Source organism: Pseudorca crassidens, chromosome 7, assembly GCF_039906515.1.
Source record: "Pseudorca crassidens isolate mPseCra1 chromosome 7, mPseCra1.hap1, whole genome shotgun sequence".
Taxonomy (NCBI): Eukaryota; Metazoa; Chordata; class Mammalia; order Artiodactyla; family Delphinidae; genus Pseudorca; species Pseudorca crassidens.
In genome coordinates, this window is record NC_090302.1 from 108,660,515 (window position 1) to 108,675,954 (window position 15,440).

At 38.6% G+C, this 15,440-nt stretch overlaps 1 long non-coding RNA gene across 2 annotated transcripts in view; it reads right to left on the reverse strand.

The window, feature by feature from the left end:
* Positions 1-498: 498 nt before the first annotated feature.
* The window catches only part of LOC137228208 (uncharacterized), a 64,969-nt gene continuing 50,027 nt past the window's right edge, over positions 499-15,440 (reverse strand). For both annotated transcript variants that reach the window (XR_010945197.1, XR_010945198.1), the window contains 4 exons: positions 10,559-10,792; positions 7,750-7,882; positions 6,324-6,679; positions 499-1,089 (listed from right to left, as the gene is read on the reverse strand). This is a non-coding gene — a long non-coding RNA (uncharacterized lncRNA). The remainder of the gene's footprint in view (positions 1,090-6,323; positions 6,680-7,749; positions 7,883-10,558; positions 10,793-15,440) is intronic.

Sequence of the window (15,440 nt, forward strand, 5' to 3'; positions counted from 1 at the left end):
TTTCGATATCAATTTTAGAGTCAGTTTGTCAGTTTCTACAAAAATTCTGCTGGGCTTACGATTGGGATTGCAGTGAACCTACGGGGTCATTTTAGAAAGAATTGAACCTTAACAGTATTGAGTCTTCCAATTCATGATGAATATAGTCTATCCAGTCATTTAGGTCTTCTTTTATTTATTGCAGTAGTGCTTTGTAGCTTTTAGTGAAGAGATCTTGCACATCTTTTCTCTCCTTGTTCGTCCAGTTCCTATTACTCCATATCCTTGTCAGCATTTGCTGTTGTCAGTATTCTGGATTTGAGCCATTCTAATAGGTGATGTTTTAATTTTTAATTATCTGATGACATGTGATATGAAGCATCTTTTCACATACCTATCTGCTATTTCTACTTCTGTGGAGAGGTGTCTGTTAAGATTTTGGGCCTGTTTCGTAATTGGGTTGTTCATTTTCTTATTGTTGAGGGTTTTTCCTCCTGCTCTATTGAGGTATTGCTGACATATAACATTGTATAAATTTAAAGTGTACAAAGCAATGATATATATATATATATATATATATATATATATCTCTCAAAATAATTACACAGTAGGATTAGTTAACATCTATCACTCACATAATTACATTTTTTTGTGTGTGTGGTGAGAACATTCAAGGTCTACTCTCTTAGCAACTTTCAAGTGTGTAATACAGTATTGTTAACTGTAGTCACCATGCAGTACCTTAGACCCCCAGAGCTTATTCATATTATAACTGGAAGTTTGTATACTTTGACTGACATTTCCCCATCACCCTATTCCTCAGCCCCTGGCCACCACCACTCTACTCTCTGTTTCAATGAGTTTGGCTTTTATATATTCCACATATATATAAGTGATATCATAAAGTACAATATTTGCCTTTGTTTGTCAGACAGATTTCACTTAGAATGATGCCCTTGATGTCCATCCATGCTGTTGCAAATGGCAGGATTTTCCTCTTTCTCATGGTTGAATAATTTTCCATTGTATATATAGGCCACATCTTCTTTACCCACTCATCTGTAGACAGACACTTAGGTTGTTTCCGTATCTTGAATGTCGTGAACAATGCTGCAATAAACAATTGGGGTACAGATATCACATTGAGATTCTGATTTCAGTTCTTTTTGATATGGGATTACTGGATCATATGGCAGTAATATTTTTAATTTTTGAAAGAACCTCCATACTGTGTTCCATAGTGGCTGTACAAATTTTCCTTCCCATCAGCAGTGCAGAAGGATTTTATTTTCTCCACATCCTTGCCAACACTTATCTCCTGTCTTTTTTATGATAGCCATTGTAACAGGTATGAAGTGAAATATCATTGTAATTTTGATTTACATTTCTGTAGTGATTAGTGATGTTGAGCATCTTCTCATGGACCTGTTGGCTATTTGTATATCTTCTTTGGAAAAATGTTTATTTAGGGCCTCTGCCCATTTAAAAATCAGATTATTCTTCTTACTATTAATTTTTGCTGTTGAATTCTATGAGTTCCTTATATATTTTGGATATTAACCACTTATCAGATACATGATTTGCAAATATTTTCTCCCATTCAAATTGAAGAACTTGGGGTGTTTAACCTGTAGTGTTTCCCTACTCTTGGAGAAATTAGCATGTGTCCTCCATATTTTCAGCAAATTGGCAGCTGGATTCAGAGGCTTGACCTGACTCATGTTTGAGTCCTTTAGCTGTCTGTACTGTAGCTGGTGGTGTGTGTGTGTGTGTGTGTGTGTGTGTGTGTGTGTGTGTGTGTGTGTGTGTGTGTGTTGTATCAGGAGGCCCATAATGTCTGGTTGTCTGTCTTTCAGAGATAATAGCAGCTACTGATGCCCAATGACTAGATTCATTAATACAATGGGGGTTGTATGTTGGTGATACTGTAATTAATATGTCTTTTTCATTGTTTAATTGTAATGTATACAACTCAGTAAGTTTGGTGACTAGTTTCTACCTGTGAAACCATCACCACCATCAGGACCATAGACGTATTCATCACATACGGAAGTTTCCTCTCACCTCCTTTATTATTGTTGTTGTTATTATTACTTGTGATAAGAATACTTAGCATAGGATCTAGCCTCAGAAAATTTTAAATAGATAACTCTGTATTGTTAGCTATAGGTACTGTGTGTAGCAGAACTTCAGAACTTATCTGTCTTGCATAAATGAAACTTTGTACCCTTTGACCAATGTCTATCCGCTTCCTCCACCCTCAGGCCCTGTTACTATGAGTCTGACGTTTTTGGATTCCACATATAAGTGAGACCACACAGTATTTGTCTTTCGCTGTCTGATTTATTTCACTTAGAGTATGTCCTCCAGTCTATCCATGGGTCACAAACAGCAGGATTTCCTTCTTTTTTAAGGCTGAATTTATTTTGTATATTGATGTATATCACATTTTCTTCCTGTGTGTTTGTGTTTTTCACCTTTATTGAGGAATGACTGACTGATAAAAACTGTATACATTTAAGGTATACAATGCGATGTTTTGATATAATATACATTGAATTGATTACCACCATGAGATAATTAACATATCCAACACTTCACATGGTTATCCTCTTTTATTGTATGGTAAGATCACTTGAGATCTACTCTCCTAGCAGATTTCAAGTATATAATACAGTATTATTAACTATTTTTATTAACTATAGTCACCATGCTGTACATTAAGTCTCTAGAACTTGTTCATTTTATAACTGGAAGTTTGTTCCCTTTGACTAACATCTCTCCATTCCCCCACCCACCATACCTTGGCAACCACCATTATACTATCTACTTCTTTGAGTTTTACATTTTTACGTTCCACATATAAATGAGATCATACAGTATTGGTCTTTCTATGTCTCACTTACTTGACTTAGCATAATGTCCTTCAGGGCATTTGTCCATGTCATTGCAAATGGTATAGTTTCCTTCTTTTTAAGGCTGAATAATATTCTGTTGTGTGAATATACATACACATATATATATACACATATATGTATGTGTATATATATATCACAATTTCTTTACCCATTTATCCATTGACAGACACTTTGGTTGTTTCTGTATCTTGGCTAGTATGAATAATGCTGCAGTGAACATAGGAGTACAGATATCTCTTCAACATCCTGATTAAACATCATTTCCTTTGGATATATACTCAGATGTGGAATTGCTGGATCTTACGGTGGTTCTGGCTCTAATTTTTAAAGGAACATTGATAATCTTTTTCATAATTACTCTTTCAATTTACATTTCTCCTAAAAGTGTACAAGGGTTCCCTTTACTCCATATATCTACAATATTTGTTATTATTATTATTTTGGTAATAGCCATTGTAACAGGTATGAGGTGATATCTCATTGTGGGCTTTATTTGCATTTCCCTGATGATAAGTGACATCGAACACCTTTTTTTGTATCCCTTTTGGCTATTTGTATATCTTCTTCGGAAAAATATCTATTCAGGTCCTTTGCCCATTTTTAATTGCTTTGTTATTATTTTGGGCTGTTGAGTTGTGTGAGCTCCTCATGTGTTTTGCGAGGAACTTATAAACCCTTACTGAGTATAGGGTTTGCAAATATTTTCTCCTATTCCGTAGGTTGTCTTTTCACTCTGTTGACTGTTCCTTTGCTGTGCAGAAGCTTTTTAGTTTGATGTAGTCCTACTTGTCTAATTTTGCCTTTGTTGCTTGTGCTTGTGCATATCCAAGAAATCATTACAAAGACCAGTCTCATGAGCTCTTCCTCCATGTTTTCTTCTAGAAATTTTACAGTTTCAGGTCTTATGTTTAAACCTTTAATCTATTTTGAATTGATTTTTTCTATAAATGTACTCTTTTGCATGTGACTATCCAGTTTTCCTAACACTGTTTGTTAAAGAGACTATCCTTTCTCCATTGTATAGTCTTAGTACCCCTGTTGAATATCAGTTCTCTCTCTGTGGGCTTATCTCTGGGCTTTCTGTTCTCTTCCACTGTTCTACATGTCTGTATTTATGCCAGTACCACACTTTTAAAATTATTATAGCTTTGTAATATATTTTGAAGTCATGAATTGTGATGCCACCAGCTTTGTTTTTTTGCTTAAAATTGATTTGCTATTCAGGGACTTTCGTGGCTCCATAAGAATTTTAGGGCTCTCTCTTCCTTCCCTCTTTCCTTTCTTTAAAAATTATTTTATCTGTTTAAAAAAATTTTTAAACTGTTCTAGGATTGTTTTTTCTATTTCTGTAAAAAATAACTTTGGGATTTCCACAAGGATTTTACTGAATCTATAATTTGCTTTGGGAATTATGAACATTTTAGAAGTATTCTTTCAGTCGATGAACAGGGATTGTCTTCTGTTTATTTGCATCTCCTTTAATTTCTTTCATCAATATTTTGTAGTTTTCAGTGTACAAATCTTTCACCTCCTTGGTTAAGTTGTATTCCTCAGTACTTTGTTCTTTTGATGCTATTATAAATGGGATTGGTTTCATAATTTCTCTTTTGAATAGTTTGTTGTTAGTATATCGAAATGCAACTGGTTTTTGCTTATTGATTTTGTATTCTGTAATGTAGTGAATTTTTTTTTACTAGTTCTAAATTTTTTGCGGGCATCTTAGGGTTTCCACATATAAAATCATGTCCTCTGCCCACGGAGATAACTGAATCTGAGTTGTTTCTCACTCAAACCTGGAAACATGTTCACTGGTACAGCAATGTCCAGTCAAATATTTTTTTAAAAAGAAACAACTCAAAGAATGGGAGAGAATATTTGCAAACCTATATCTCTTAAAGGTTTAGTGTCCAAAATATACCAAGAACTGACAACCCACTAATGAAAAACAGCTAAATTAAAAAATAAGTAAAGGATTTGAGTAGACATTTCTACAAAGAAAATATACAAATGGCCAATAAAACACTGAAAAGATGTTCAACATCATTAATGTTGCAAATTAGATGCAAATTAAAATACAAATTAAAACTACAATGAGATGACTATAATAAAAGATATGGACCATAGCGGAGTATGTGAGTATGTGGAGAAATTGGAACCCTCAAGCACTGCTGGTGGGATTGTAAAATAAAGGATGAAGCTGTGGAAAATAGTTTGGCAGCTCCTTAGAAATTTAAACATAGTGTAACCATAAAACACAGCAATATACCCAGGTATATATCCAAGAGAACTGAAAATATATCCACACAAAAACTTGGATGTAAATGTCCGGAGCAACATCATTGATAATAGCTCCAAACTAGAAACAATCCAAATGTCCATCAGCTGACGACTGGATGATTAAAAGGTAGTGTATCCATTTAATAGAATACTGTTCATCATTTGAAAGGGATTACGTATTGATGCATGCTACAACATGGATAAACTTTGAAAAACCTTGTGCTAAGTGAAAGAAAACACAAAGAGTCACATGTTGTTTGATTATATTAAATGTCCAGAATAGGTAAATCGATAGAGACAGAAAGTAGATTAATAGTTGCCAGGGTCTGAGGGGAGGGGAGAATGGGGAATGACTGCTCATGAATACAGAGTTTCTTTTTGGGGTGATGGAATGTTTTGGAATTGGATAGTGGTGATGGTTGCACAACTTTAGGAATATACAGAAAACCACTGAAATGGTACACTTTAAAAGAGTGAATTTTATCTCAATAAAAAGAACAAGAACAATGAGGGAAATCTTGAATTTCCAGGTATTACAGGTGATCTAAGGTAGTACATGCATCAGAAAAGATGTCAGTAGATAATAATACAAGTCCCAGTGATAAGCCCAACAATTAATATATATTTATTACGTAATATTGGTGGATTTTAAAATTAATTTGGGAGGGTTAGATTGATTATTCAATAAATATGCCTGTATAATTGGTTACTTGGTTAAGTGTGAGGATGGAATCTTAGCTCCCACCACACGTGAAGTAATTTCCACATAAACCCGTACATAGGTCAGTGATCAGAGTGTTCTGTAAACCACAGATGATGATGGAGCAGCCTCCTTTTCACCCTGGCCCTTCTTCTAATCACCACTCACTTTCCATTTCTTCAGTTCCCCAAATTTTCTGTGTTCTATAAACCTCCTTCTACCTTCTTTAGATCAAACACAGTCTTCAAGTAAGAGTTTATAGTAGGTTAAATCCCTGGGGGGCACCACCTTATGGATGTTGCCCTAACCATAAATTCTCCACTTCTCTCACATTCTTTGTCTTATGGTACAATCTTCCCTTGTCAAATTTATTTTCAAACTCTTGGAAGACCTTGTATTCTTTTTCATTTATATTTTCATAACTTTGAAATGAAAGGTTTCCTTCTTACCTTGAGGAACAACAAGGCAAGGACCCCAAGGATGGAAAGCAAGACCCTCATGGTTGAATAAGTCAGAGAGAATCTGTAACTTGGATGAAGAGAACTTCTTTCTGTGTTCAGTACTCATGAAGTGAGTTGCTGTATGATTATTGAACCTTACAGTGGTAAGAACATTTCTGTGTTCCAATGAGCCTTCATTATCAGGAGATATCATGCAATGGACATGACCATCAGTCATTCAGAGTCCATTTGTCAAGTGTTGGCAGCGTGTAGGCAAAGACAGTAGGATGCACAGCACTTAAAGAGAAATAGCCACGGTGAAGGAAGGAGACATATTCTGTTGAAAAATCATCGTCTTATGGTTCCTGGAGGTTAAGGCAACATTTATAGAGTAAAAACATTCAATTTATTTCGCCAATAATAGGAAGGGAAGCACTAGATATAATAGCATGCCTATTTATTAATATTATTAATTTGGGGGAATGTACATTAGCAGACTTCAGCAATGAAACTGTATTTGAAGCCATACACAGGCTAGTGAGATACAGAAAAGCTTTTGTTTGATTGCCTCTTTGTCCAACCAACTAATGAGATCAACTAATTTTTATATCTAAAGTCTTAGTGAACACACACTGTTTACACATCACAGTCATATGCAGTGTGAGGGAGACCAGAAAGGAAGAGTGGACCTTAGATGCACTTGGGAAAGCAAATAATACAGGAAAGACAATGGCAGTGCAACTTGAGCATGTGTCTGACAGGGTGGCACAAGTACCTTGTAGACCCTAAAGAAATGAACACAGAGGAACACCGAAGGAGTTTGGGCGGCCTAGGGAATGATTAAAGAAGACATGAGCTGGCTCCATTGGCAAAATTCTCTGTACATTTTATGGGTTGAAAATGGTTTAAATCAGTATACATCCGAGCCAGATGCAGGCAAGAGGAATGAACAGACTAATCAAGTCACAGTACTGGGTGGTAGAAGAGTCAATTCCCAAAAGTTCACTGCTGCAACATGATGCAGGATGTGTGAAATGGAGCTTGGAATGTCCATTTCAGTAAGCACAGTGGGTCCCTACAGCATGAAGCAAGCACTTTTTGGCTGGTGTGCATATAACCCCTGGTTTTGCTATAAGCATGGTGACTTCTTCGGTAAAAGTCGCATTTTCTGTATTTCAGAAGTCTTTTAGCCTTGAAGCTATCGTAGAATTCAGAGAAGATTTCCTTCTTTTGACTAGTGTCACATTTGACCTAAGATTCATTAAGTATTTTTCAGTCAAACTCACTGAAAAACAGTCAGCTATTCTGGACTCATACTCACCACCCCAAGAGCTGCTCCCCTATCCTGTTTGTAAAGAAATAGGTCTCACTTTCCAAACCAGGATCAAAGCAATTCAGGAAGATACCCATGTAATTAAATTCAACAAATACTTACCGAGTAACTTCTGAGTCTAAAACACTTTGCTTCATTTGGTGATGACTTACACATTCCTTTTGTGCTGTGTTAATATATTTATATGCACTTGTTGTTGCACTTGTTGATTACTTGCTCAGTGAATAGTTTTTGCCTGTTTTAATAAAAAAGACATGAGTAAGAATGCCAATTTTAGAGACTGCAAAGCGCATTCACATTCATGATCTTATTTGGTCTTCGTAATTTCTTAGACGCTCTTACTCTGGGTTGAGTAACTTTTGTCAGTACCAAGAAGGAAGCTCCTTTCTTCCATGGCTTCCTCTGGGTACCCCTTCCACTCCCAATGGAACATGTAGTTACATTATTTGAGCAGGTCCTCCCTGGCTATTGAGGCTTTGCAAATGACATCTTGAGCTAAGTCAGGGATGGAGGATTGGTGGGGAGATGGGGGATTGAGGTCCTGGAAGAGGCAACTTCACAAGCCTTAGCCTAAGGAGGGCCAGTGAGGGGGCTTAAAGCTCTGGGGATGACTTTCCCCTAAGCCTGGGTTCAGGTTTTTTTTCTCCTCTGAGGTTGCTGGGGCAGTGGCATCTGGGAACAAGCCTCTCTCAGTACCCTAAAAACACACAGAGGGGTCTTCGGGTCATTGGGGAATGTGCTGGTTCCCGATGACTACTCCGTTTACTTAAATCTGACTGGCTGGGGATCTTTCGCACCTCTGATCATGAAAAGCTTTGGAAGCATAGGTTACATTGCAAAGGAATCACATTTATGAGCACACATCGTTGAGTTCCCTTATGGAACAGTAAGGGCAGAATTTTCATCGATGCTTTGACATTTTCTATAAAATTGTTTCTCGTCCAGGCAGATTTGGAGACAGGAGATGGGCTTGGAAGGCTGCCCAGGGAGCCCAAGAACACTGGGTGACTCATGGGCTGGTAGTCAGGGACATCAAAGGAAAGGTCAGAGGAAGGTTCATTGCATTCAGGGGGTGGGTTGGTGGGCACCAGATGAGTGTTGAAAGGTAGCTTATCACCAGATTGCTCAGGTCCTCAGTAGAGAAAGATAAAGCACTTTGACAAAGCCCTTTCCTTAAAAGAACACAGAAGAGAAAATCAGATAGCTATCAAGCTATCAAAGTACAAATTGTTACAAAAGAAGGAAGAAAGGAGTTAATTTTCCATGAGATAATAAATTAGACTTAGGAATTATTGGGTTTTACTATTGAACTTAGCTCTCCAGGAAGTCAATAGATACTCAGATAATTTATAATCGAGTGTTCATTGTTTACCTTCCTTCCCTGTACTCAGTAGTATTGAAAGCTTTGGAGTCATTGCAGCATCAATTGTTTCTTTTTCTTCTCGTTGCTGCAATCTTTCTAAATTTATTGTTTCCTTACCTTCAGTCTGTAAACATCCTCAAGTTCCTGTGCTTTGAAAGCAAAAGATAAAATAACATTCCTCTCTTTAGTTTACTTTTTACATAAGACCCTAACGTTCCCCCTTTTGTCTCAGGAAAATAGTAGTATGTTCTCTGTTTCCAGTTCTTTCCATTCATCATTCACTCCTTTCCCCCCCCCCCCCAATATTTATTTATTTACTTATTTTGGCCGGGCCGGGTCTTAGTTGCGGCATGTGGGATCTTCATTGCGGCATGCGGACTCTTAGTTGTAGCATGCGGTTCCCCAACCAGGGACTGAACCTGGGCCCCCTGCATTGGGAGCGTGGAGTCTTACCCACTAGACCACCAGGGAAGTCTCTCCGTTCACTTCTTACCCTACAGGTTTCTGACATCTTTTATCTTTCTACTGAGTATACTTTTGTTAAATCGCTAATAACTTTCCCTCTGTGTAAAAACATATAGATATAATACATACACACATAAATATGTACATAGATACCTATGTACTATATGTGTATTTTATTTTTGAATTCTCATTCCTAAATAATACATTTTAATTTTAAAATTGGAAAACCCATAAAATTACTAAGATGATAATAAATATAATGCATTATTCTACCACTTAAAAGATCATTGCTCTTTTGGTTTATTTCTTTTCCATTAAAATAACAGATAGAGAAGTGTTGAAATATTATAGAATACTATGAACTCTCTATACCAAGTATCTGAATGAAGTGGACACTTTTGGGGAATTATATGTCAATAAAGTTGGCCAATAAAATAAAATTGCAAGTAGTTGAAGTTCTATCCTTTCATTTTCAAAGGGTGCTAGAATGAGCAAGATTTTATGCACAACCTTCAAGGAATAGATAATTTCTATTTTGTGATAATAATTCAGATGATAGAATAAGCTGGATGGCTACTCAACACTTTTAAAAAATAAATTTATTTATTTATTTATTTTTTATTTATTTATTTATTTTTCGCTGTGTTTGGTCTTTGTTGCTACACATGGGCTTTCTCTAGTTGCAGCGAGCGGGGGCTACTCTTCCTTGCGGTATGCGGACTTCTCATTGCAATGGCTTCTCTTGTTGCGGAGCATGGGCTCTAGGCACGTGGGTTTCAGTAGTTGTGGCACGCGGGTTCAGTAGTTGTGGCTTGTGGGCTCTATAGCACAGGCTCAGTAGCTGTGGCGCACGGGCTCAGTTGCTCCGCGGCATGTGGGATCTTCCCGGACCAGGGCTCGAACCCATGTCGCCTGCATTGGCAGGCAGATTCTCAACCACTGCGCCACCAGGGAAGCGCAACACACTTTATGAAACAGAATAGCCACAACATAGATATGTCACAAGGCAACATATTAGTTATATATTATTGCATGACAAAATACCCCAAGAGGTAGTGGCTTAAAACAACAAACATTGACTACCTCACGGTTTCTGTGGGTCAGGAATCTGGGTGTGGCATAGCTGGGTGCTGTTGGCTCAAGGTCTTCCCTGAGGTTGCAGACAAAGCTGTCATTGGGGTTGCGTGCTCTTTTGAAGGCTGGGAGAAGGCTCTTTCTAAATTCACTCACGTGGTTGTTGGCAGACCTGTCCTTTACCACATGGGCCTCCCCATAGAACTCGTGGCATGGCAGCTGGCTGGCCCAGGAGCAAGTGATCTGAGAAGGAGTGAGAGAGCAAAGCCAAAATGAAAGTCAGCCTTGTAATAATCTAATTTTGAAAATGGCATCCCATCTCATATCATATTACTCTATTCATCATATCTAAGTTGGTAAGTCCAGGCCTCACTCAGGGGGACAGGTTTGCACATTGGTGTGGACCTAGGGGCGGGAATAGTTGAGGATTATCTTAGAAGCTCCTGACCACAGACAGCAAAAGATAAAAATAGCCAATCTAACCTATGAACATAGATACAAATGCTACAGAAACTATTATCAAATTGAATCTAATCTCAAAGTAAAAGAATAATACATCATGACCAAGTAGTATTCATCTGGGAAGGAAAGGATGAGCCAACATTAGAAAATCAATTTATTTAGTACACTAAGTTATTCCATGTTTTGAGCACTTAATATGTGCCAGGCACTGTCATAAGTCCTGGGAATACGGTAGTGAACAAGGCAGAGAAAATTCTTGCCTTCAGAGGACGTGGAGAAAAGGGAACCTTCGTGCACTGTTGGTGGGAATTGGTGCAGCCACTGTGGAAAACAATATGGAGTTTCCTCAAATAATTAAAAATAGAACTACCATAAGACCCAGCAATTCCACTTCTGGGTATATATCAGAAAAACAGAAAAACACTAATTAGAAAAGACACACGTACCCCAGTGTTCATAGTAGCATGACTTACAATTGCCAAGGTATGGAAACAACCTAAGTATCCATCAACAGATGAATGGATAAAGAAGATGTGGTGTACATGCATACAATGGGACATTATCCAGCCATAAAAAGAAAGAAATTTTGCCATTTGCAGCAACATGGATGGACTTGAAGGGTATTACGCTAAGTGAAATAAGTCAGAGAAGAACAGATATATCACTTACGTGTGGAATAAAAAAAAAAACTAATGAATATAATAAAAAAGAAGCAAACTCACTGATATAGAGGACAAACTAGTGGCTACCAGTTGGGAGGGGGAAGGGGGCAGGGGCAATATAGGGGTAGGTGATTAAGAGGTGCAACCTATTATGTATAAAATAAGCTACAAGGGTATATTGTACAACATGGGGAATATAGCCAATATTTTATGGTAACTATAAATGGTATATTATATACCTGTAACTTATGACATTGTACATCAACTATACTTCAATAAAAAAATTTTTTCCAGTAAAAGAATTCTTGCCTTCATAGACTATATTTGTAGTAGTGGGGAACACTTCACACACACACGATTACTTAAGAAAAGATACCTTGTGTGATAACAATAAAATAGGAGCGTTTTCACAAATTTAGGATAAACATGATTAATGGTATTCTTAGTATTTTTCTTAGATGCAAGCTCTGAGACAAGGATTTTAACACCAGGAGTTCTTTAGGAAGGTGATCCCAATAAACACCCATAGAAGAGTGGGGAAATGAGACAAGGAAGAGAAGAAACTGAAAAAGGATGACTTTGAAGACAGTTACCATTTTGGGCTACTGTGTATCATTCCCATGGTGAACTCTGGAATGAAGTGTAGATGATCCTACAGAGTTGTGCCAGTGAAGGAAGAGGAAGCAGGGGTGTTTATCTACACAACTCCTTATACATCATTGATTAACTGCTTCCAAGGAGACTAACTGCTTCTGGTACGCTGTGGTTCTCCAAAAGCCCTAAGGAAAAAGGCTCTGGGTAGTCACAGTAAGCACCCCCCTCTGTGTAGAGAAGAAAGCCAAGGGATAAGAACAGGACAGCAACAGTGTGTGCTAATGTCCACCCCTTGCACCACTCAGATTCTCTCTTGCCCCATCTTAAACCTATTTCGTCTTGTCCCTGATTTTTTAAGATTGTGGCTAGTTATAACTCAAAAATATTAAAACACTAGGGTTAGGAAAGTTACAGGCCTTGCTACTTGCAGTTGGTCTTGAGGCCATGGTTGATGTTCATTATCTTTCTTCATTATTCTTGATATCCCTCGCCCACGAGCAGCACTTCTGTTGATCTGTTGCTCGCCCTGTGTCGTATGCTTTCGTATGTTTTCATGTTACTAATTAGCATCTTTTCACTTCAGCTTGAGGAACTCATTTCACCATTTCTCGCAAGGCAGTGCTAGTGGTGATCAACTCCCTTAGCTTTTGTCTCTCTGTTAAGTCTTTATTTCTCCTTCATGACTGAAGCATGACTTTGCCAGTTAGAGTATTCTTGGTAAGTTGGTCTGGTGGCTACATGCTCATGGTCATTATGCAGCAACATGGCGTGTTCCATCTGGTGGAGGTTTTAGTATCCGCAAAACAACTCAGGAATATGTGTTAGATACTGTTATCTATGTCCTTCAGGGAGGAACTAAATATTCTGTGACTGCTGTATGGCTGATCTATCATTTAAATTGTTACCAGTTCTCCTGGCCCAGCTGCCGTCTTTTTTTACTACATGTTCACATTCTCTCAATCATTAACTCTTGAGCCAGCCTTCTGTGACACAGGGGAGGCCTGGGAGACTAAAGCTGTTCTACAAACGAGGCAGGTATAGGACATAGGAGAGTCTGTCCTAGGAAGACCCCATAGCGTCCTGCTTGGTTAAACTGTGAACATGGGGGTGCAGATGTCTTTTTTGCGTTAGTGTTTTCTCAAAACAGCTATTTTGATTTTTTTATCATCTAGATCACAATATTTAATGGATTTGAGCTAGGTTGTTGGAGAATTACTATTTTCTTTTTTGGTGATGGCGTATTTCCTTGATGATTTTAAAAATTCACCGGTTGGGGCTTCCCTGGTGGCGCAGTGGTTGAGAGTCCGCCTGCCGATTCGTGCCCTGGTCCGGGAAGATCCCACATGCCGTGCAGCGGCTGGGCCCCTGAGCCTGCGCGTCCGGAGCCTGTGCTCCGCAACGGGAGAGGCCACAACGGTGAGAGGCCCGCGTACCGCAAAAAAAAAAAAAAAAAAAAAAAATTCACTGGTTGTCTTGAACTGGGAACTGCTCATTGGTGCAGCTGTGATTGGGCTTCTCTAGGATTTTTATGGGCCGACCTGTTCAGGCTTCTTGCTCCCTCTTGTGGCCGAATTCTAAAGCCTTTATGTTTTCTCTTTTCTTACAACTCACCAGGCTGGCTGCTGGCAACTTGGTTTTGTTTTCCAGAAAGTGGCGCTAAAGCTCCAGTTTGTGCTGATCTGCATTTCTGCGAGCACTTTAGTCACTGGACCTGCTCTCCCTGCAGCACTCGGGAGCAAGTTCAAGGGTCTGGCTGCAGAGTTGGGGGAGGTGTGGGTTTAGCACTCAGGGTGTTGGGGTGCCCACGATCCTGGTGGGGAGACCCTTGGGTGGGGAACTCCCAGAGGCTTACGTGCAGCAGACTTCCTGCTCAAATCCTGAAGCAGCCAGCAGGGACTGTGTCCCTTTAATGCCCTTTGAAACTCTTTTAGGCTTCCTTCCCTCCCTCCCCACAGACAGGAAGCTGCAAATACCTCCTGGAGTCTTTGCCAGTTACCTTCAGTTGGGGTGTTCTGTTTGTGTTGTTATTAACTGAGGTTTTCTCTGTCTTTGTATCGGCACATTCTCCCCTCCCGCCCCAGCTCTTCTTGCTTTTCTCTTTTGGCAGAATTCTCAAGTTTTTATGTCTTCCTTGGTTTTTACAACTCACCAGGCCAGGCTAGCTGCTGGAAACCTCTCTTTGCTTTTACAGAAGGTGGTGGTGTACCTCGTGGTCTATTTTCTCAGCACACCCCCGTCCATGAATTTTGCATTTTCAAATGTGTGGGAGTAAAAGTGTACACTGAAGAGAAAAATGCATATGCTCTTCTAAACAAAGGAATCGGCAGATAGTTATTAGACGAAGGGAAAGGTAAAATTAAGGCACAGGGTTTTCCCAATTAGTTCAAAATTAGTTGTAATAAATGCCTAAGGAATGTCACAAGCAGACAAAGCAGTGACCTTGAAATGATATGATTCCCATCAGAGATTGAACGTGGCTTTGTGTTTAATTCTAGGAACTACATAATTGAAGCATCAACCAATGCTTCCTCTTCTTAAGAAACTGACCCCAGTGGCTAAGCTCAACCAACGGTGAGGATTAAGGGTATCTCACAGGGATTGAGCCCAAGCACTAGACGGGTCTGGAGGTGAGAAATGTGTTGACAGTGATAATGCCAGGAAGTACAAAGCTGCCACCCCCGTGAGCTTATGTCAGATATGCTTTCAGCAACTTAAAGACGTTTCCTTCTATCTCTATCTGATTAAGGATTTTGTTAAAGGGACGTATGCTGAGTTCTATCAATTGCTATTTCAGTGTATATTGAGATGATCAGAGATTTCTCTCCTTTAATATGTTGATATTCATTCCTTAATAGTTGTCTTAATAAACTGTGGTCTTGTGTTTCTAGGATAAACTCTTGGTTCCAGCACACTAGGCTTTCAATACAGAGAGTGGATGGCTCACATTGCTAATGTTTATTTAGGAGTTTTGCCCTTATTTTAATTGCCAGATTAATCATTTCTTTCTTCTTTGTGTGCTATCCTTTTGGATATCCTGTGTGCTTTTCCTTTTTAAAATTGGGTTAAAATACACATAACATAAAATTTACCATCTTAACCATTTTTAAGTATACAGTTCAGTGGTATTAAGTACATTCACATTGTTGTGAAGACACCTCCATAACTCTCTTCAT